General features: G+C 37.9%; 1 pseudogene; it reads left to right on the forward strand.

Moving 5' to 3' along the window:
• Positions 1 to 10,380: 10,380 nt before the first annotated feature.
• On the forward strand, positions 10,381 to 10,499 carry LOC126191797 (5S ribosomal RNA; annotated as a pseudogene).
• The last annotated feature ends 11,497 nt before the right edge of the window (positions 10,500 to 21,996 follow it).

Here is a 21,996-nt window from a genome sequence, read left to right on the forward strand (position 1 = left end):
GTTGATGAAGGGCAGGAAGTGGAGCTGGTGAAATAAGGAGGAAAACATAATCAAGAAGATAAAGATTTCTGTTTCTGCTCCCAATCAGATCAGTCTCTGCATCATCCACGTCCACTTCTGGCTAATCTCTGTGCACAGGACTCCATCTACCATGTCCCTTGTTTCTAAGTGAGATGTAATCAGTCTATCTTGCCACTTCGACATGTGGAAACTCCTGCAATCCTGTAGACTGCACGCATGGTCCAATTGCTGCAACATCTTCATTATAGCCTCATTACTTTCTAGCTCAACTTTCATCACCATCCTCCTGCAAAGAATTTCAGTTCAACCAGTTGGCCAATTTTTATGTTTACCTTGGCAATAAGTGATTTCCAGACTATTCTTGAATTGCTATGGCCCAACACATCACTCTTGTACTCATGTATCTGCAGTTCTTAGGAACTTTTACACATTTTTCGACTGTGAACTGGACAAAATTATCTTCTATTGCTACAGATGTTCATTTACTGTACTTGTGCTTTCATGGAGCACCTTACAGTGCTTTTCATCCCCTCTGGAATGTCCTTCACATTCTTCACTCCACATGAGCTTCTCAGTTGCTGTGGGGGTTTCACCTTCAATCTTTGTCATTGTCTCAGTGTGCTTGTCATCACGGCATCTGACTGTGGTCTCTCTCTGCATATTTTTATATTCCTTTTTGAGCGCATGTCTTCCATACTCACTTGGCAATTAAGGTGACATGGGAGCACACCCATTAATAGTCTCTTGTCCTCTAAATCCTAAAAGAACATGTGAGAGGGTCTCTAACCCACAACCATGACAATATTTGTTTGGTACACCCTGATTTGTTGGCACCTTTCTAACTCTTCAAAGACACAAGTGCGCAAGGCATTGGAGGACATATACAACAGGAAGGCAAGGATGGGAATGTGCACATTGTGGTCACATGTAACTGGAAGCCTCTGGACGCAGAGATATGGTATTTCACTATTGAACGAGAAATGTTGCGAATTGTTTATGTGACAAATCAGTTAGGAGTTATCTATTTGGCCGGAAAACTAGTTTATGTACAGACAAGCATGCTCTAATGGCCCTAAGAACTGAAGATACATGGGTATCAGAGAGATGTGGTGAGCCACGCCAATTCAAGAATATGATCTGGAAATCACTTATTGCAAGGGTAAACATAACAAATCCGTTGACTTGTTAAACTGAAATCCTTGGGGGAAGGTGGCGATGAAAGTTAAGCTAGAATGAAATTAGGCTGTAATGGAGATTTTACAACAATGGGACCATGCATACATCGTACAATGTAGGAGGGAGCTGGCTGCAGCGAAAGACCAACATACAGAAATCCGGAGAGTAATGGACTTTCTGCTGTACGACATTGGTGTAGAGGATATATGAATGAGAAACATTGCTCTGATATATATGGTCGAACAAAGGTATGTTTTTGATGGTATGTGAAAGAATGAAAGTGGAAAATTTGGCTCACTGATGTACTTTTGGAGGGTTTACTCCAACGACTTCATCAGCACATTGGCCGCTGTGGAGCAACGAAGTTGTATGCAACAGTCGCCAAGAAGTGGAAACAAGCCATAGCCAGACGGAACACTGCAGAGATAATTAAGAAATGCGACATGTACCAGTGTGCATGCATGCTATCACACCAAAAGCACCAAATGACCTGGTGAATGTTGGTTATTATGGTCCCCTGCTGAAGGAAGTTTGGGCAGCTGTTTATTTTCGTTGTCATGGATGTATTTAGCAAGCACATCAGGCTTTATGCTACAAACCACAACACAGTGAAAAGCTATGTAAAAACTCAGAAGATTATCTGCACATATGTGGTTAGCCCAAGACAGTCCTCTCAGATCATGCTACAATTTTTACATCCCCGAGATGGAAGGCAGGATTAGAAAAGGAAGGGATCAAAGTGACATTCTCATCAGTTAGAAACCCTCAGTTCAATCCCACAGAATGACACATATGCCAGCTGGAAGTGTTCTTTAGGATATTGGTTTCTGATAGACACAGTGCCTGTGTCCAGTACCTTTCGAAGACAGACAATGGCAGTGCTAGGCAAAAACCGACTGCCAGCGACAAATCAGCTTTGTGAGGCCCCTTGCACCTTCCAGCCAGAAAGAAAATGTTAAATTAAATGAGCTGAATTATACACTTATAATAATTATACACAAATTTTGATATGGCAATATACAAGGGTTACTGCAATGACCAAAATTACATTAAACAAGCACACATTAAAATAAAAGAAACTTCTGGCTTTTTGGCTCACTGAATTTTTTAAAGATTACGTCACAGTTAATACCAGCCACTATTTCTATCTCAATTGATAGTACTGACATCCCAGATAGGCTTTCTTGGCACATCATGTATCTTAACCCTCCGTTAGTAGCATGTATAACAGACCTTTCAATGGTAACAGGGATGCTTCATTACCCCAAAATCTTATTTTGCATATAATTAAAACTTTAGAAAATGTACAGAATGAAACTTGATCTGTTTAAAGTCATTAACATTCTTATTAACACATAAACACTTTACAGTAATTGGATAACAATTATTAGGAAATTGTTCTTTAAGAGAAACAAGTTATGCAAATTTCTTTTCTGTGATCATTGCGTGCAGGCCTACATCATTTTTCACAAGCTACGTTCAGTTTTCTGTCTTTATCTCTAGGACAAACATGACATCTTGCTTGCTTCTGCAGTTTTGTGGGCTTCTTTTCCTGGCCTTGTGGGTCATTTGTTCTCTTTGTTCCTAAGAGTGAAGTTATATTTTACAAAAGCTCTCATAGCAAATTTTTCTGTAGGCGCCATTTCATGTCTGATGAAGCAAGTTTAAATCCAAGATTTTTTTAGAAAATCTTTTCTTTTCACTTTTTGCTATGATATTACAAGGAATAGAACAAAAGCATTTATTGCTGCCTGGTCCAATATTCCATAAAATATCCGAAATGGGCCAGCGTCATGTACTCCTCGAAACAGAGTACGCATTTACCATTTTGTCAAATACACCCAGACCTCTTTTCGTACTATTATAAAATTCAATGATCTCAGATTTATTTGTGGTCTGGTCAACATTAGGAGCATTATGCATTGTAGATAAAAGAACAACAGATTTTCCATTTTTAGGAGTGAAGGAGACAAGTGTTTTTTTCTGATGAAAAGCAAATTCGGATGATAGCACTTTCTTCTTTCTGTTGGGTAGGGAACTTGGTGGATCTCCATCTTATTTTTCCTCAATGTACCAACAATTGTCAAATTCTCTTTCAGCAACATGTCTGCCAAAGGTATAGACGTGAACCAATTGTCACAAATGATATTTCTACCTGTCCCACGAATAGTTCTGGACAGAGTTTTCACGTAGTATGTTGGCAGACTTTCATTTGTGTTTCTGTTCTCCTTCCCAACATATGGAATACCATCTACCACATAATAAGTTCTGGCATCACACATTGTGATTATTTTGATGGCATATTTATCTGGCTTTGAAGCAATGTAAACACAGAATGGGCATTTGCCACGAAATCCTAAAAGCTACTCATCGATTGTTACATACATATGAGGAGAATAACTTGAATGGCAGTTCCTAACAAAAGCTGTCTAGAGATCAGAAATATGTTAAAATTTGTCGTCCTTATTTCTCTTGGTCTTATCATCAAATCTCAGACAATTTAGAAAAAATTTGAACCTCATTTGAGACATAATATATTTGTACACAGATGAGCCAAACCACATTTCTTCAGTGTTGAGATGACCGTCTTTTCTGCTACCTGACATATAAAGCAATCCAATTAGTGCACATATTTCTTCCTTGTCCGTATCACCAAGAAACATCTGGTTAGTATATGTACTTTTTTTTTCTTTGGATCTCCCCATTTGTATGAGATACAATCATATCAACTATTCCCCGAGAGCATCTACCTCCGAGTCAGTGTTTTGAGCAAAGTTAACAGCTTTCTCAATTTTTACTATGTTTCTACTTTGGGTTTTACCTTTCTTAGGCGGTATTTTAGACCATTCTTACCCTTGATTGTGTTTGCTGATGATACTTCCTCCTCATCATCATCACCACCATCTTACAACGTCGAAGCTTCAAACTCAGAACTATGTTCTGATTGTATTTCCAAATTATCTTACTCGCTTGAAATTGAGTCATTTTCACTGCAATCATCATTGTCTTCCTCTTAAACACTTCCCACAAAGTCCTGAAACCTTGGATCACCCACATTTACAGATTTGATACTTGAAAAGCTTATGCAATCTAGCAGACATATTTCACATACGAAAATGGTAACAGGGGTGACCTATGACCCCAAGAACTATTCGATCTCAAGTGGCAGCTGAACATAACTGACCAGCAGCATAACAGATCAATGACTGATTTATACAACAATGGCGAAAGAATACATAAGCCTGCCAGAAAAAATACCATTGTTGCCAACTTAACAGAAGAAACAAACTATCACTGGGGTGACGCATTACCCCTGTTGTTGTCGGAGGGTTAAGTATGTCTTAATCAGTTTGAACTTTGAGAAACTTCTCTTGGCAGAAGCTGTACTGGCTGGAACTGTGAGCATTATTCTGATTGTTATGTAAAGATTTGGACATACTTCTTCCAAATTATTTTCAAATATGTACTGAATAAGTTTTTTGTGTCTTTGATTGTGTCTTTGGATTTTAAAAGTTGGCGTTTCTCATAACATTTGAAAGGCCATACATCGCTATTTTCGCCTTCTAGTGGTATTGTACCTAAATAATTACAATGTTTGCGAAGGTTGTCCTTGGATAACGATTTCAAGTAATTCATATTGTAAATAAACCAAATCGTCAAAATATTCATCAAATGCTTTGAATCGACATTCAGTGTCAACTATTATAGCATCTATCAGTATGTTAAAAAAGCTAACTCCCTACTGCATTTCAGCAGATTGTATAGGTTCATCAATTTATTCATTACCGAACATTGACTTTTTCTGTGTTATCCTTTTTTTTTTAACCCTTAACTACTATGGTCATTCACAGGAACACAATTACTATGGAGGGGTCTCACAGACCGCATTTTTCTATTTTATATATCAAACCAGAATTTTGCTGAATATATATAGTTTATTGACTTCCAGTCATTCATTACACTTCTTAGAGGTGGCTTTTGTAGAAATTTGATTTTTTTTTAAAACTGCAGTATTTTAAACACTTTGACAATTAAAACAATGTGAAATCTGGAGTATATTTTTATTTTATGAGTTACGAAAATAACAGCAAATAGTTAGCTCTCTACTCACACATAGATTTTCATCAGAGGGATTATATTACAAATTGGCAATATAACTAGGTGGAAAAATCCGACATGACTTACGAAAAATTGTGTGCAAAGTCAGCTTTTAGTTTACAACTCACTTTGCAATGTAGAGCGAATATTTCAGACCATACGTCTATGAATGGAGAAACTTTGCCACCATTTTACTTCTAAAATTACAAGTAAAAATTAAATGCTTGTTCTCATGTGCCACTGAATCATACTTTAGTCAATTTCCACCTGCAAACACTTCACGCAGACCTTCCTAGAACACTCCAAACAAATCGGAACACCACGCTGTTGACATGGATACTTTGTTTTCCTCTTCAGACGAGGAGGGCAAAATGTGCATGTTTTTCGATTTTTGAATTCTTCTTTCGGTGTCCGAGGCTCATCTTGCAAGTGAAGACATCTGTCTCACATAACACATGTTGCACAGAAGGCCCAGCTTTCCCCGCCATGGAGAAATAGTATCATGCAATAAAAACACAGCAAGCAAACACTGTGGTACATCTGTGAGACCTCTCAAGGCTAATAATTATGAAACAAAGAGCAGCAACAATGCAACAATGCTGGCACATGTAGCTTGACAGCCAATAGGAAGGTACATGGAAGAGTCCATTTGGCTTTGCAGGGGAGTGAGAAATATCTCGACACAAAAATTAGTAGCGGTCTGAGAGACAGTCGATAGTAGTTAAGGGTTAACTGAGACTCAATTTCATAACTTTTTTCTACAAACAATGGAGCTTCTACAACGCTTGTTTCAAATCCTGTGTATGGATCCTGCGTGTTTGAATCCAGTCATGAAATGAACGTAAAGTATCAATAGCAACTTTCAGGTTCACTTGAACCGATTGTCATAGTTTACTCATATTGTTGACACATAGCAAAATCTCATATCACACGTGTATTGCAACAATAAACTCAAAAGTTAACATTTACTTCAAGACTGCTTCACGGTCACTAAGGGTTTTGGAATCATCACTTCTATTTTTCAGGTCACTCACAATTTCGATATCAGCAAATTGCAAAAATGTCTCTTTTACAGCTCCAATTCTACTTTTCCATCTTGTTTCAGACAGAGGTTTAAGTGTCAATTTCAATTTAGTTTTTATGAGATACCACTGTTTGCTCGATTTCGTAAAAAGGACATACACTTTATTGATGAAGGCGGAAAACATTTTAGCTGTTGTAGAAATGTTACCGGCCTCTAGCGAAAGCAAATTCCAAGAATGGTATCTGCATGTTGTGAACGAAGCTCATGGATTAATACTGATTACTGGTAGTCTTGTTCCAACACCTTTATTAATGCCAACCATATTGACACCGTTATCATATACCTGTCCTCGACAGTTTTGGATGTCTAGGCCATTATTTTCTCCTTCCTTTAAAATGGGATTTGTTACATACTCTCCCGTTGTTTCTGCGACAGCAAAAAGCCCAATGAAATGTTCCTTTATCTCTCCAGTTGAGGAATTACAATATCTTAATATTATTGGCATTTGTTCCACATGGCTCGAATTCCTGATACAATCGAGTATCGAGGTATAATATTTTGCTTGTTTGACTCTGTTTATAATTTCATTGATAACAGATTTGGACATTAATGTAATTAATCCATTTTGTATGTCGTGGCTCAGATAATGCTGCCAAAGTTGCTTTTCGTTAATACATTGCAAATGCTCTTTTAGTGTTAGATCATATTCGGATCACAATTTAAATAAGTCTATAAAATTCCCACTGTTTCCGCTGTCATTCAGGTTAAGTGATTATCGCTGCCCTCTAAACGCCAGATTGTTTGAAGCTAAGTATTTTATAATATCGATCAGTCTTTCAAACAAGGTATACCAATACTTTTCTGGCTACCTAATCAGTCCCTCGTTTTCTTTATCTATTGTTTTTCCCTATTTGATTCCTTTACAGAATTCCATCCATCTAATCATGCAGTCTGTGTGTCCTTGACCCTGATCATGCTTTTGATATATCCTACTCAGATATTTCCAGTCACAATGTCATTCTTTTACCATCTGTGTCTGTAAATGTGTAAAAAGTCGACACTGAAAGCAATAAACTTTGTCTTGAGATATGGAGTAAGCTAACCATCCGTGATGTTGCTTTTCCCCATTACTAAATTTTCTAGTGAAATAAAATTTAGTAAAGTGTCCTTTATTTGCATCTTTGGGGTAACTTTTATCAGGATTCTCTTGGTTTTTTTGGGTACCATTTTGAATTAAATCATGATGCTGCAAATCTGTTACTGGAAATTCCCACTTTCCCAGATCTAATTCTGTAAATGACTCTCTTATATGAACAGTTTGCTCTTGATTAGCACTTTTGAAGTCTTTATTCGCTCACAATATCAGATCACAGTGTTTCACCCAATTCTGATGCTGTATCAGAAAGGGTAACAGATTCATTTGACCCTGAAGTTGGTTCTATTTCAGAAACTAAAGACACTTGGATTAGAGCTTCGTTGGAGGCCTCTGGAGCAGTTACATCTGAAGTTTTCTGAAGAAATTTCATCATACATGAACTCATAACTTGGTTGGATATAATCATCTCAGCCTTTCTTTTTCTTTTTTATGCTTCAGATTACCATTTTCTCCATATGCCTCTGTCTCTTGAGGGTCCTCCAGACATGATGATCTAAAAAACATGTTGTGCTAAGTATGTTGATAAGTACACTAGGGTACTTTAAGTACTCAGTGTCACGGTATAGAGCAAATAGACTGTGCAATTATTGTACGTGCCAAAATATTTTTTTTTTATTCTGTCATGTATGATGGTACCCAAATAAATATGCCAAGAAATGTATTTGTATATTGACTTACTATAGGATGGGGTTCCTTTAGTATGTATGGCTGAAACTGGTACAACCACACCTTGAGTGATGAATGGCTTGTTCACTTGTACCAGTTCAATAACTTGAAAAAAGAGTGAAGTTTCGCTTGGTAGGATTGGTTTCGGAGAGCTGGCATTATTAGCCTAGACAATGCTCCTGCCTTTATTGTCCCTTCCATAGAGCATTGTTGCATTTGCTTATTGTTGGTTCCAAGAGTCAATTCAGAAAAACTGTGCATACCAATCAGGCTGTGAAAATGGTATAAAGAAAAGTAAGTGTATTTTCCATGTAACATGCATCTTTCTTTAATATGGCGACCAGCTTCCTCTCTAAGTACATAATTTAATAATTTATTTTACAAAACGTTTTTAGTCTGCCGCTTAGTGCACGTGCACTGATTAATGACAGGTATATCCCTCATAAATCACGTAATGTAATAGGCCTACCAGAACCAGTCTGCAGTCCCAAACTTGTATGCTTGGTGTGCTACCACATAGATGCTCACTACGACCCTCGGTCAATACTACTACATTTGTACGGAAACAGAGACGGACAACTAAGTAGCTAAAATTTTAACAGCTTCAACAACCTTCGCCAACGTCACCGATGCATAACGCCACCACTGAAGATAGATATTTTATTGAAGCCATGTATTGCAGTACTGGGTACAGACCAATATACCTACAGTTCCAGAAACTGGAGAAGTCAATGGCTGACAGGACTGTCAAACCTCTGATGGGAAGAGAGGCAGAACACTCCAGAAATGCATGAATCGGATCTGAGAGTTCATAATAGAGAAAGAATCAAAAAGGAGTAGGGAAAAAGGACAGAGACTTATGAGATTGGGTACTGAATCCTTGTGAGAACGCTTAGGCTGTCGCATGTCGAAAAGAAAAAGATAGCAAAGTTCTTCCACAATTACGAAGGCCCATACTTGGTGCAACAGACAGTAGCAGTGAATGCCTTCACAATTTGAAGATGAGCAGAAGGTTGGGATATTTCACACCTACAGCCTGAGAGCTTATGTGGCTCAATAAAGGAGTGTACAGCAGTAGCAATATAAGTATTTATAGATGACTGTTAACAACATGTTGTATTTTCTGAATAGCTTTTCCGTCAAAGTAATCAGTAAATATTGATTGTGGTTAGATATCATTTTTGTATGTGCCTGGACTGTGTAACACTTGGTGTGAATGTGGTGAGATGACATGACAGTTGCATGTATGTGAGTGTGGGTTCTGTGTGTCATCCCAACATGCAGTGTAAGGCTGAGGGGAGATGCATACATTTGATAAAATGAGACTCCGTCATGCAGAATTATCATGCAGCCCACAAAAGCGCATTGCCATTTCTGTGTACTTTATTTTTTTTTTTGCTGTGTGTACTTAATTGTAATACATGTGATGTGTCCATGTTCTATTGTGTTACTATGTGAGGTGTTCAATGAAATGATACTAGTGTGAATGGTGGAAACCACACACGAACCAGTATTTGATGAGATTTCTGTTGCAGCATATACAGAAATGCCACAGCATACTGAGATGCACCATTAATACCTTACAGCTGATGGTGAAGACATTTTACCTCTACAAAATAGCGCATGAAATGTGGATTGAAGTATGTTAGTATTATTTTACATGTAAGAATTTAAGGGTAGGTTGAAATCACTCAAATGTGTACAAAGTTAGGTACACATACCTTTTCTTTTATTGTTGACATTCAAGTCTGTTGATGACACCATTAAACTTATAGTATAAGATTATTTTACATATTTGAATTTAAGGGCAGGCTAAGATCTCTCAAGTATACAAAGTTAGGACTTGCATGACTTTTTTGTTGTGTTGAAATTCGAATCTGTTCACAAGGTTTGCTCAGCTGAACCTAGTAAATAAGAAGGATGTCTCCTAAAGGCCGGCCGGAGTGGCCGAGCGGTTAAAGGCGCTACAGTCTGAAACCGCATGACCGCTACGGTCGCAGGTTCGAATCCTGCCTCGGGCATGGATGTGTGTGATGTCCTTAGGTTAGTTAGGTTTAATTAGTTCTAAGTTCTAGGGGACTTATGACCACAGCAGTTGAGTCCCATAGTGCTCAGAGCCATTTGAACCGTTTTTGTCTCCTAAAGATCAATAATACATGCATTATACACAATGATTGTAGGTTCTGTGGTAGAAAAGAAGGTACCAATCTTATTTTTATATGTGTTATACGGCATGAAAGCCAACAGCCATGCCGCAGTGGTAGCACTGGTTCCTATCATATCACCAAAGTTAAGTGCTGTTGGGCTTGGCTAGCACTTGGATGGGTCACTGACTGGATCTGCCAAGTGCTGTTGGCAAGCAAAGTGCACGAAGTCCTTGTGAGGCCAATTTGAGGAAATTGATTGAATAATAGCAGCTCTGGTCACGAAAACGGAAAATGGCAGGGAGAGCAGTGTGCTGACCACATGTCCCTCCTTATCCATATCCAGTGATGTCTAATGACAGAGGAAGACATGGTGGTGAGTCGGTACTTCAGGCCTTACAAACCATGCTTGGACAGTATTTTTTTATTAAGTCGGAAAATGAGCTCACTGAGAAGGAACATTGTGCGCTATTGCTAAAAACATTGTGGCGTTACCCATCCAGTCCTACTGGCCTTGGCCTGTGGCAGTCCAGTTATGTATGTCATCAAAAACTTTTTGTTTTGTGTGACCAAGTGTTTGACCTGACATCCATTTTGTGTTTTGTGTCCATTTTAAAGAACTCATTGATGAACATTACTACTGTGTAAGGTCAACTATTGCGTGTTGCAGTTGTCTTGTGTTTTCCATGTTGGTATTTGTGACTCATAACACTTTGATAAACACTATTGCAGTATAAAGGTAATTTTGTTTCACATGTCTTAACTGTATGTGTCTTGTATGTGTATGTGTATGGTTTCTTTTTTTTTTTTTTTTTTTTTTTTTTTTTTTTTTTCATATCTCCAGAATAAACGACATTACTGTGTGTGGTTTACATTTATTTCCTATTTATATTTATTTTCACACATATTGTGTCAATGTTTAATTACATTTGTCGTATGATTATCTGTGATGTTATCACCATGTTCAATGTAATTTGTGTTGTATCTATTTATCAAGGGTAACTGCTTGTGTAAATAGTCGACTGGGTCTTAAATACTAGAGCACAGCTGAAAATTTAACATCCCCCCAAAACCCCTCATTAGTGAGTGAAGTGTTAGTGTTACTGTCAAGGAATGAAGATTTTTATTCTTCTTTTCGAAATGTGTGTGCAATGAGTCAACTGAACATAGATGAGCCACTTTGTCATGACTCTCAACCTTCCATACCAGAAGGTTAAAAGTCTTGAAAGGAACTGTGTGATAGCTCCTTCAGTGGTTCAGGACCAGGCCAACCCCATGCGGCAGCTGCCTGAGACATGGACATTGGAGGCATTTTGCAACAACACATGATGTAGACAGGAGGATGCTTCCCCTTGCTTAAGAATGAACACCTTGTGAAGAGTCTGGTGGACAATGAGAAGTGTACCAAAAACTGATGGACCCTACAGCCACTGGGATGGAGCATAGACACAAAAGTGTCAAGAAGGTACGTATGGAGGTGTGTGAATCTTCTGGCTGAGAGCAGCCACTTTTACTTAACTTTGAAAGCAAGAATGTGTCGAGAATTCGAGTACCCCCAGTAACTAGGAGGGAGTGTAAACACAATGCACCAACAATATACTCAGGGAGGCATGTGAGACTAAAGAACTATGTAAGAAGTCTGCCTGCTAAAAAAGATGTTTTCTGGACAGGAAGGATATTGCTCATAAATCAAGAAACTCCAGCAGATTCTTAGCCAAAGTACAAACGTGAGACTGTCCAGGTCATATGCGGTGAAAGCTATTACAAAGAAATGTTGTGTGGCTGTTTTCACAACAACTAAGGAATGAAGAAAGACATTGGAACAATTTGTGGCCAATGGTGGCAACAGCCGTGACAGAGAAACCATGATAAAGACATTGATTCCCAAGTAACACACCGGCACACACAAGATGGAAATTTTCCATTCTGCACTGGAATGTATGGTCATGAAATAGCAATCAGTCATTGGGCATGCTGATAGGAGGAAAATTTCAAGCATTTGTAGCTTAGCGGATTGATAGTAGAAGAGGACAGTCAGTGAGATAGGATGGAAGTAGGAGAACATGGGGGTTCTTCCATCCATCACCTACATCTGCATCCCAACACTGTGATATCACAGATTCGGCCATGGAACACATGGTGAACAGTCAGTGTTGAGACCATACCTGGCCTCACCGTAAAGACAGTGGCTGATATGAGCTGCCAATTTGCCGCTGCTACTACAAGGTGACATACTATCCAAACACAGCCACTTGCTGCTGTCACCACATGACAATTGACTATGAAAAGTGATGAGATGTTTAATTTTTGCCTCATTCTCCTAATAACTGACTCATGGCCATGCCCAATCATATTGGCTCTGAGATTTATAATTTTTTATTTTGTTTTGTGCATCAAAATTACTGAAATAAATACAGTCATTTCATATTTTATTCATCTAAACAGTCTGTTCCATTTGCTTATCACTCCTTTAATCTCATAACCTATTGCTTTTTGAGTTCACTAACTTATTGATTGGGCAATATTATTGGTAATTTACATGCTGTGTGATGTCACAGAGAATTTTGAGGGAACCAATAAATTTTTGGCTCTCAACATGGGACAATATAGTAAGTAATCTGCATGTCAATTTGTGGAAGAGATCAAAGAATCCTCAATTCACTACAGTACATAATGGTCCAGCAACCAAAGTTTCATAGAGATATGTTCGTTCAAACACAAATTCTTTCCTTGTTAGAATCTTTGTAGAACTTGGGGACAAAAATCAGTATGTTGAAATATTTTGCATATTTTCATTCAATAATGTCGTATGCAATAATGTTAAATGGTAAATCATTTTTAATAAAAAGTGACTATAGTTCAAAAAAGTACTGTAAGGATAATATTTGGTGCTCACCCAGAATCATGGTGTGTGTTTAAAAATTTAGTCATTTTGAGTATTGCTTCACTGATGAACTCTGTTGTAAATAATCCACCATAGTTCAAAAGGAACTATGATGTACGTGATTACAATATAGTCAAATGCCCTAACTTGGGACACTTTTCAACTTTGACAAAAGATTACTGTGTTAATAAAACCATTTATGTTTTATATAACCACACATTTTTTAAGAAGAACATCAATGTTCTTAGATATAAAAAAGGATTTTTGACTTTGGAATATGTGCTTCCTGCATTTTGCAAACTCTGTATTTTACTCAGTAAAATATTATTTACATATATTTTGACTGAACCTCAACTAGTTCTTGTACAATACCCAAAATATAAAAACTAATTGCATTTAAATGTGTAACATCTGCTGAACTTAATGAAAGGCTTCAAAGCTGTTTTATTTCTTTTAAGTGAGATGTTTTCCTCAGCGTCCTCAACATTTGGAAAGACAGGAGGTATTTTTTGGACTGCAAATAATTTCTCAAATAGCTAATCTTACACCTGTTGTTTCCTTCTTTCTGAATCTTGCCTATAAAGAACTTTTCATGCTGTGTCTTTGTGTAATCGTAATAAGGAAGCAGTTGAACCAACACAGAACGACATTAAAATGAAAAAAAGGGGAACGCAAATAGTGTTGGCAAAAATTACTTAAAAGTTGTTCACCAAAATTTATGTTCCCTAGTAAATAAGATCCAAGTGGAGCTGGAGTCTACAGAGTGCTCAGTTGTTTGTCTCACTTAGCATTGGTGAAATGAGACTGAAATTAATCAATTATTCTTGTAGTCTTATAATTTAGCGTATGCATTCTGTAGGACTTCTATGTATTTGTGTAAAACAAAATTATAAGACTAGAAGCGATTTAAGTGCAATCAGTGAAGAGTAACATTTTGGACTGGCGGCAGTTGAAATCAGGAACCAATACAGGTGTAGGAATTTGATTATTTTATGTATATACAGATCTCCTAGTGGAGACTTCAACATCTTTTTCTCCAAACTTAATCATGTTCTTGACTAGATATCCACTCCAAAGAACCACACTCTCATATGTGGAGACCTAAATGTAGATAAACTGAATCCTGAATCTACATGGTACTCATAACAAAGTCTTGCTCAAAGTTTCAATCTAGTTCCAATGGTTAACTGTGCAACAAGAATAACAAAATACTCAAAGACAGCTGTTGATCAGGTATTAACAGATTTAGGCAAAGAAAACTGCTAAGTGGTGGTAGCAGAGCTAGGATTATCTGATCACTCAGGTGAAATCATTAATATAAAAGTGGCTCCAGAAGAAACAAAGAAAATGCATATTTACAGACGAATTTTTCTAAACAAAATAGATATGAGTTTGCCAAACAGACAGCAGGACAAACATGGGACTCAGTATACTCAGATGTAGATGCAAATGAAAAATTCAAAAATTTCATGACTTTGTTTAAATTAAATTTTGAAGAAACATTTCCTAAAGTATTATGTCCATTATCAACAGCAGGAAAAAACAAGTGGGTCACAAAAGGCATCAAAAAATCGTCTGAAACACTAAATTTCCTGAGCTCCACTAAACACAGCCAAACTAATCCTGCTTTCTCACTCTTGTATAAAAGATATAGGAAAACATATAGGAAAATATTGCTTGCAGCAAAGAGAGCTCATAACTTCAAACTGGTGCTCTCTGCTGAAAACAAAAATAAGGCAGTATGGAAGATTGTGAAGCAGGAAACTGGTACCAGGAAAATGAATCTGCCAAGCTTGAAAATCAAAGAGGAAGGGACTCTAATAAAAGAACCAATATATTTGGCAAACTATATAAATGATTATTTTAGTAGCACAGGAATAAAATTACAGAAATTTTTTTTAACAAACCCTCAGGTCAAAAAGAAAAATAATGGTGTATCACACTCAATGGTGTTATTCCCTACAACACAGGAAGAAGTCTATAAAGCAGTTAGCAAACTGAGAAACAAAAACTCAGCTGGTCGGGATGAAGTCCCCATTTTTGTAATTAAGGACTGTATCAAGAGCCTACTTCCACCTTTAGTTGATATTATAAATCAATCTTTTAAGCAGGACTTCTTTCCAGACTATTTAAAATATGCTAAATAACTAACTCTCTTCAAAAAAGGTGATGCAGGAAAAATTTAAAATTATAGGCCAGTTTCTCTACTCTCATGCTTTGCAAAAATATTAGAAACTATTATGAAAGATAGGCTAATGAATTATTTAAATAAATACAACTTACTGTCTGTTGACCAGTTTGGATTTCGATCAGGGAAGAGCATAGAATCAGCAACAGCACAGCTCACAAAACACATTCTAGAAGCATTAGATAAAGAGAACTACACAGCAGGTATATTTCTTGATCTAACTTAAACGTTTGATACAGTAGACCACAACATATTGTTAAATAAGTTAGATGAACTGGGAATAAGGGAACTTGTGAAAAAGTGGTTCCAGTCATATCTAAAAAATAGAAGACAGGTGACTGAAATATCACATATTTCAAGTTGCTCAAACTATATTGTAAAGTATACTTCAGACCCAAAATATGTAAATATAGGTGTCCCACAGGGTAGTGTCCTTGGCCCAATACTATTCCTCATTTACATAAATGACTTCCCACAGAGCATCAAGCATGGGCAAACAATATTGTTTACAGATGACTCAAAAGTTCTAATCAGTGACAAATCACCAGATGCACTGAAAGAAAAAGCCACTAGACAGTGTACGTGAGTGGGCATCCACAAAAAAAAACAAACTATAACAACTTTAAGTTAAACGACGAAACTATAGAATGTGTATACTACACAAAATTTCTTGGTATGCATGTTGACAGTCAGTTAAAGTGGGAAGAACATATTAATATTAAAATACTTACTAACAGAATCACTACAGCATGCTATGCTCTTAGAATTCTGACTGCAGTGTGTGATACAACATGCATCAGATCTGTATATTTTTCTTATATCCACTCTGTTATTACCTATAGAATAATATTTTGTGGAGTCAACAGTAAAAATATTCAAATAGTTTTCAAATTACAGAAAAGAGCAATTCGTATGATAACCAAGAGTGGCAGGAGGGCTTACTGCCTTGAACGTCTCCAAAAGCTGGAAATCGTAACTGTCCCCTGTGAATACATTTTTCAAAGTATTATGTATGTAAAAAAATATTGACTGCTACATGAAAAATTCTTTAGTACACAGCTATGAAACTAGAAACCAATACAATCTGCATCTAGAGAGGAAAAATAAAGTTAAAACTCAGCAGAGCTTGTTGTACAATGACGTTAAATTATATAATAAATTACCCCAAGATATAAAAGATATTGACACAAGTGGACAGTTCAAAACAAAACTAAAATTTTTTTTATTAAATAAAAGTTATTATGCAGTAACAGACTATTGGAATTAAAACATGTAGTGAAATTAAAGTAGTCTGCATTGTAATACATGGGGAAATAATTATAATATGAAATCCAGAATTGTACAGTACTATAAGAAAATTACATAAGGATATGAAACTAATGTAAGATACCTCAAAAATGCGTGTAAACACTAATTTTATGTGTATAAATTGTAGGTATATTGTATTGTATATGATTTTGCTGACGAAATCCACACAATGTAAATTATTACATGGATTAATAAAGAAATCAATCAATCAATCAAACTTTTATTCTGGGTGAACTTATCCACTACAAAGTCATTCACTGATAGAACTACTTTTAGTTCCATCCATTTCATTGTGGTTAATTTCTTCACAACCAATTGTTATTCAAGCTATTTTCATGTGCAATTGCATACATATATATGTTCATTAAATAACATATAAATAGCTCCATCAACTGAAGAACTGCTATCATGGCATGATATGTTGTGGCCACTTTCTGTTTCCAAAGACTCATCGCTTGTCCTTAAGTTTCTCTTTATTGTCTTTTTGCATTTACATCTTTTGTGACTGCCTTTCTTTTCTTTTCCTTCGTTTTCTTCTGGGTTTTCAGGTGCCTGTACTACACAGTTCCCACATACACTTTTTCCTGCAGTGATAGTGATCTGTTTCTTCATTGGCTTTGTGACAGTTTCTTTTTCTTCCGTTGATCTTAGAAATTCTTTTAAGGATTCAAGATGCATTTGCTTCATTTGACATTGAGGTTTTAGACAAAAATTTGGGAACTACCTCCTCAACCGGTGCAAAGACTACATTCTTTTGAAACCAGCTTTCCTGTTGTCATATAAGTTAGCTTTAATCACATCCATTACTTCGTTTTTTAGTAATCTGGGAAACTGATACTTTCTTATTGATCCTCTGTTTTTCATTTTCCACTCAGACAACAGCTTCTTCCAATCTCTTTTAAGTGGTCTGAAGAAAGCCAAATCCAACAGCTGGCACAAATATGTGCTATTTGGTGGAAGTAGAATGAAACATATATTGCTCTCAGTGCACTGCTTGACAGCGCTAACCAAAATATTTTCTGTGGGTTTTTTTACATACTGGTCTCATCAAAATTTGACAATTATCTGGGTGGCACCTCTTTCAGGAACTAGTCAGTTCATCTAAATATTCATCTGAAGCCTGTGGTGCAACTGCAGGAAAAATTAGGTGACAGGTACTGAGTCACAAGTATTTTCAAGCCCAGTGCATGTCTTAGCCAAGTGATAGAGGATGTAGGATCATTGTGCAAAGGTTTTACAAAGCAGGATCATGTTGTGGTAGTGGCTGGAGCAGGAAACAGTATTGATAGGGATCAGGGCTACAATATTAAGTGTGACCTAGTTGAAATAGTATCTCCAATGAACCACACAAATGTTGGCTTGGTTCATGCTTCTATGCCCCAATTGAACAGATCTGTCAGGAGGATCAATATGGAGCTAGATCAGCTGCTTAGGGTGACTACTTTGTCAAGCATAGGTTTGGTTCCTGTTGATGGTATTGGTAGGTGGGACTTCACAAGACATGGCCTGCATCTCAATAGGAAAGGGAAGGGTAAACTGGCTGGAATGATAGCAAAATCTTTAAGGGGGGCACTGAAAATCATGGGAGTACCTTTTTAGGGTAATATCAGTATCCAATCAACCTACATTGATTGAAATTAAGGTTAATGAAAAGTTCAGACAGGCAGGTACCAGTGATGTGAAAATATCACAAGATTCTCATAACAGTACAGTGAAAAATAATGTTAGTATGTCATAAGATTCACATAAAAGCACAGTAAAAAATAATGTAAATATATTGCATCAGAATATCAGGGGATTAAAAAACAAAGTAGATGAGCTTCTTGTTTATATAGAAGATTTAGAAACTGAGGGTGGAATAGATGTACTGTGCCTGTCTGAACATCTTATAGTCACAGGTATGGAAATGGTAAATGTAGGTGCTTTCAGCACATGTAAGTAGAGACACTATAGAGAGAGGAGGAGTTGCCATATATGATAAAAATCAGTCATAGTGTTAAAAATTTGCAAACTAAAAATTTTTACATAGAGCAACACATAGAAGCACATGCATGTGAGCTTAAACTAAATAAAGGCACTTTTATAATTGTAGCCATGTACAGGTCCCCATTGGGAAATTTTCAACTATCTTTGAAAACCATGGATTCTTTGTCGTGCTACCTCTCAGACAAAGGACAGCAATTTATTGTTTGTGGGGATTTCAATGTAGATTTTCTGAAGGAGTCAGATAGAAAGCTTGACCTATAAGTATTACTTGGTTCTTTCAATTTGACATCAGTTATTGATTTTCCTACTCAGGTGGTACAGGAAAGCAGCACACTGATACATATTGTTTTCATAGACCAAGATAAATTCAGTCAAATAAAATCTTTTCCTGTTAAGAATGGTCTGTCTGATCACGATGCACAGCTAGTTACAGTATACGATATAGCCCCATACAGTAATGCAAAACAGTCCTCCAAAATAGTATGTTCCATTAACGATTTAACACTTCAAAATTTTAAGGAAAGCTTTCAACACTTAGACTGGGATGAGGTGTAAAGGGAACACGGTGCTAATTTAAAATTTAAACTATTTCATGAAAAGTTTGTGAGTATACTTGAAAACAGTTTCCCTAAGAAAACAGTGAAATATAATTGCAAGAAACAGTGTAAAAAGCCATGGCTTACTAAAGGGATAAAAATATCTTGTAAACAGAAAAGGGAAATATATCTTGTAGCTAGGAGGAGTAAAGATCCCAAAACAATGAAACATTATAAAAACTACTGCACTGTATTAAGAAAAGTTATTAAAAAGGCCAAAAGTATGTGCATTATGTCTGAGATTAGCGCATCTGGTAATAAAATTAAAGCAATTTGGAATATTGTGAAAAGGGAAACAGGGCATACGAGAGCACAGGAAGACTGTATTTCTGTCAAACACAATGAAAAGTTTGTTAACAAGAAGTCAGAAGTAGCAAACATTTTTAATAACAGTTTTTAAATGTTGTAGAGAAAATAGGTTCCAGCTATTCATTAGAAAATGCAAGGCAGTATACGGAAGAGGCAGCACCTACGAAATTTGATAAAATTAAAATTCAACCCACCTCTCCTACTGCAAATAGGAAAATAATAAATTCACTCAAAAGTAAAAGCTCACCTGGAGTTGAATGCATTTCCAACAGAGTACTAAAAGCTTGTTCCCAACAAATTAGTAGGATTCTCAGACACATATGTAGTAGCTCACTGAAATGGAATTTTTCCAGATAGACTAAAATATGCCATCGTTAAACCATTGCATAAAAAAGGGGATAGATCTGATGCTAACAACTACCACCCTAACTCACTTCTGACAGCTTTATCCAAAATTCTTGAAAAAGTAATGTATTCAAGAGTAGCATCACATATTTGTAAAAATGAAGTACTAACAAAATGCCAATTTGGTTTTCAGAAATGCTTTTCAACAGGAAATGCTATATATGCTTTCACTGATCAACTATTGAATGCAATGAATAACCAAACATCACCCATTGGGATATTTTGTGATCTCTCAAAGGCCTTTGAATATGAAATTCTTTTGGATAAATACTGTGGTATGAAAGGGACAGTGCCCAAATGTTTTAATTCATACTTAACTGGAAGAATGCAGAAGGTTGAAATTAACAGTACAGATAGTCTACAAAAACCAGCAGAGTCCTCTAACTGGGGAGGTATCAAGAAAGGTGTCCCACAGGGTTGAGTCTTGGGTCACTTATTGTTCTTAATATACACTCCTGGAAATTGAAATAAGAACACCGTGAATTCATTGTCCCAGGAAGGGGAAACTTTATTGACACATTCCTGGGGTCAGATACATCACATGATCACACTGACAGAACCACAGGCACATAGACACAGGCAACAGAGCATGCACAATGTCGGCACTAGTACAGTGTATATCCACCTTTCGCAGCAATGCAGGCTGCTATTCTCCCATGGAGACGATCATAGAGATGCTGGATGTAGTCCTGTGGAACGGCTTGCCATGCCATTTCCACCTGGCGCCTCAGTTGGACCAGCGTTCGTGCTGGACGTGCAGACCGCGTGAGACGACGCTTCATCCAGTCCCAAACATGCTCAATGGGGGACAGATCCGGAGATCTTGCTGGCCAGGGTAGTTGACTTACACCTTGTAGAGCACATTGGGTGGCACGGGATACATGCGGACGTGCATTGTCCTGTTGGAACAGCAGGTTCCCTTGCCGGTCTAGGAATGGTAGAACGATGGGTTCGATGACGGTTTGGATGTACCGTGCACTATTCAGTGTCCCCTCGACGATCACCAGTGGTGTACGGCCAGTGTAGGAGATCGCTCCCCACACCATGATGCCGGGTGTTGGCCCTGTGTGCCTCGGTCGTATGCAGTCCTGATTGTGGCGCTCACCTGCACGGCGCCAAACATGCATACGACCATCATTGGCACCAAGGCAGAAGTGACTCTCATCACTGAAGACGACACGTCTCCATTCGTCCCTCCATTCACGCCTGTCGCGACACCACTGGAGGCGGGCTGCACGATGTTGGGGCGTGAGTGGAAGACGGCCTAACGGTGTGCGGGACCGTAGCCCAGCTTCATGGAGATGGTTGCGAATGGTCCTCGCCGATACCCCAGGAGCAACAGTGTCCCTAATTTGCTGGGAAGTGGCGGTGCGGTGCCCTACGGCACTGCGTAGGATCCTACGGTCTTGGCGTGCATCCGTGCGTCGCTGCGGTCCGGTCCCAGGTCGACGGGCACGTGCACCTTCCGCCGACCACTGGCGACAACATCGATGTACTGTGGAGACCTCACGCCCCACGTGTTGAGCAATTCGGCGGTACGTCCACCCGGCCTCCCTCATGCCCACTATACGCCCTCGCCCAAAGTCCGTCAACTGCACATACGGTTCACGTCCACGCTGTCGCGGCATGCTACCAGTGTTAAAGACTGCGATGGAGCTCCGTATGCCACGGCAAACTGGCTGACACTGACGGCGGCGGTGCACAAATGCTGCGCAGCTAGCGCCATTCGACGGCCAACACCGCGGTTCCTGGTGTGTCCGCTGTGCCGTGCGTGTGATCATTGCTTGTACAGCCCTCTCGCAGTGTCCGGAGCAAGTATGGTGGGTCTGACACACCGGTGTCAATGTGTTCTTTTTCCCATTTCCAGGAGTGTATATTAATGACTTGACACTCTATATTCATGAAGATGCAAAGTTAGTTCTTTTTTGCTGATGATACAAGTATAGTAATTACACCCAAGAAGCGAGAATCAGCTGAGGAAATTGCAAATAATGTCTTTCAGAAAATTGTTAAGTGGGTCTCTGCAAATAGACTC

The sequence above is a fragment of the Schistocerca nitens genome, chromosome 6, assembly GCF_023898315.1.
Source record: "Schistocerca nitens isolate TAMUIC-IGC-003100 chromosome 6, iqSchNite1.1, whole genome shotgun sequence".
NCBI lineage: Eukaryota > Metazoa > Arthropoda > Insecta > Orthoptera > Acrididae > Schistocerca > Schistocerca nitens.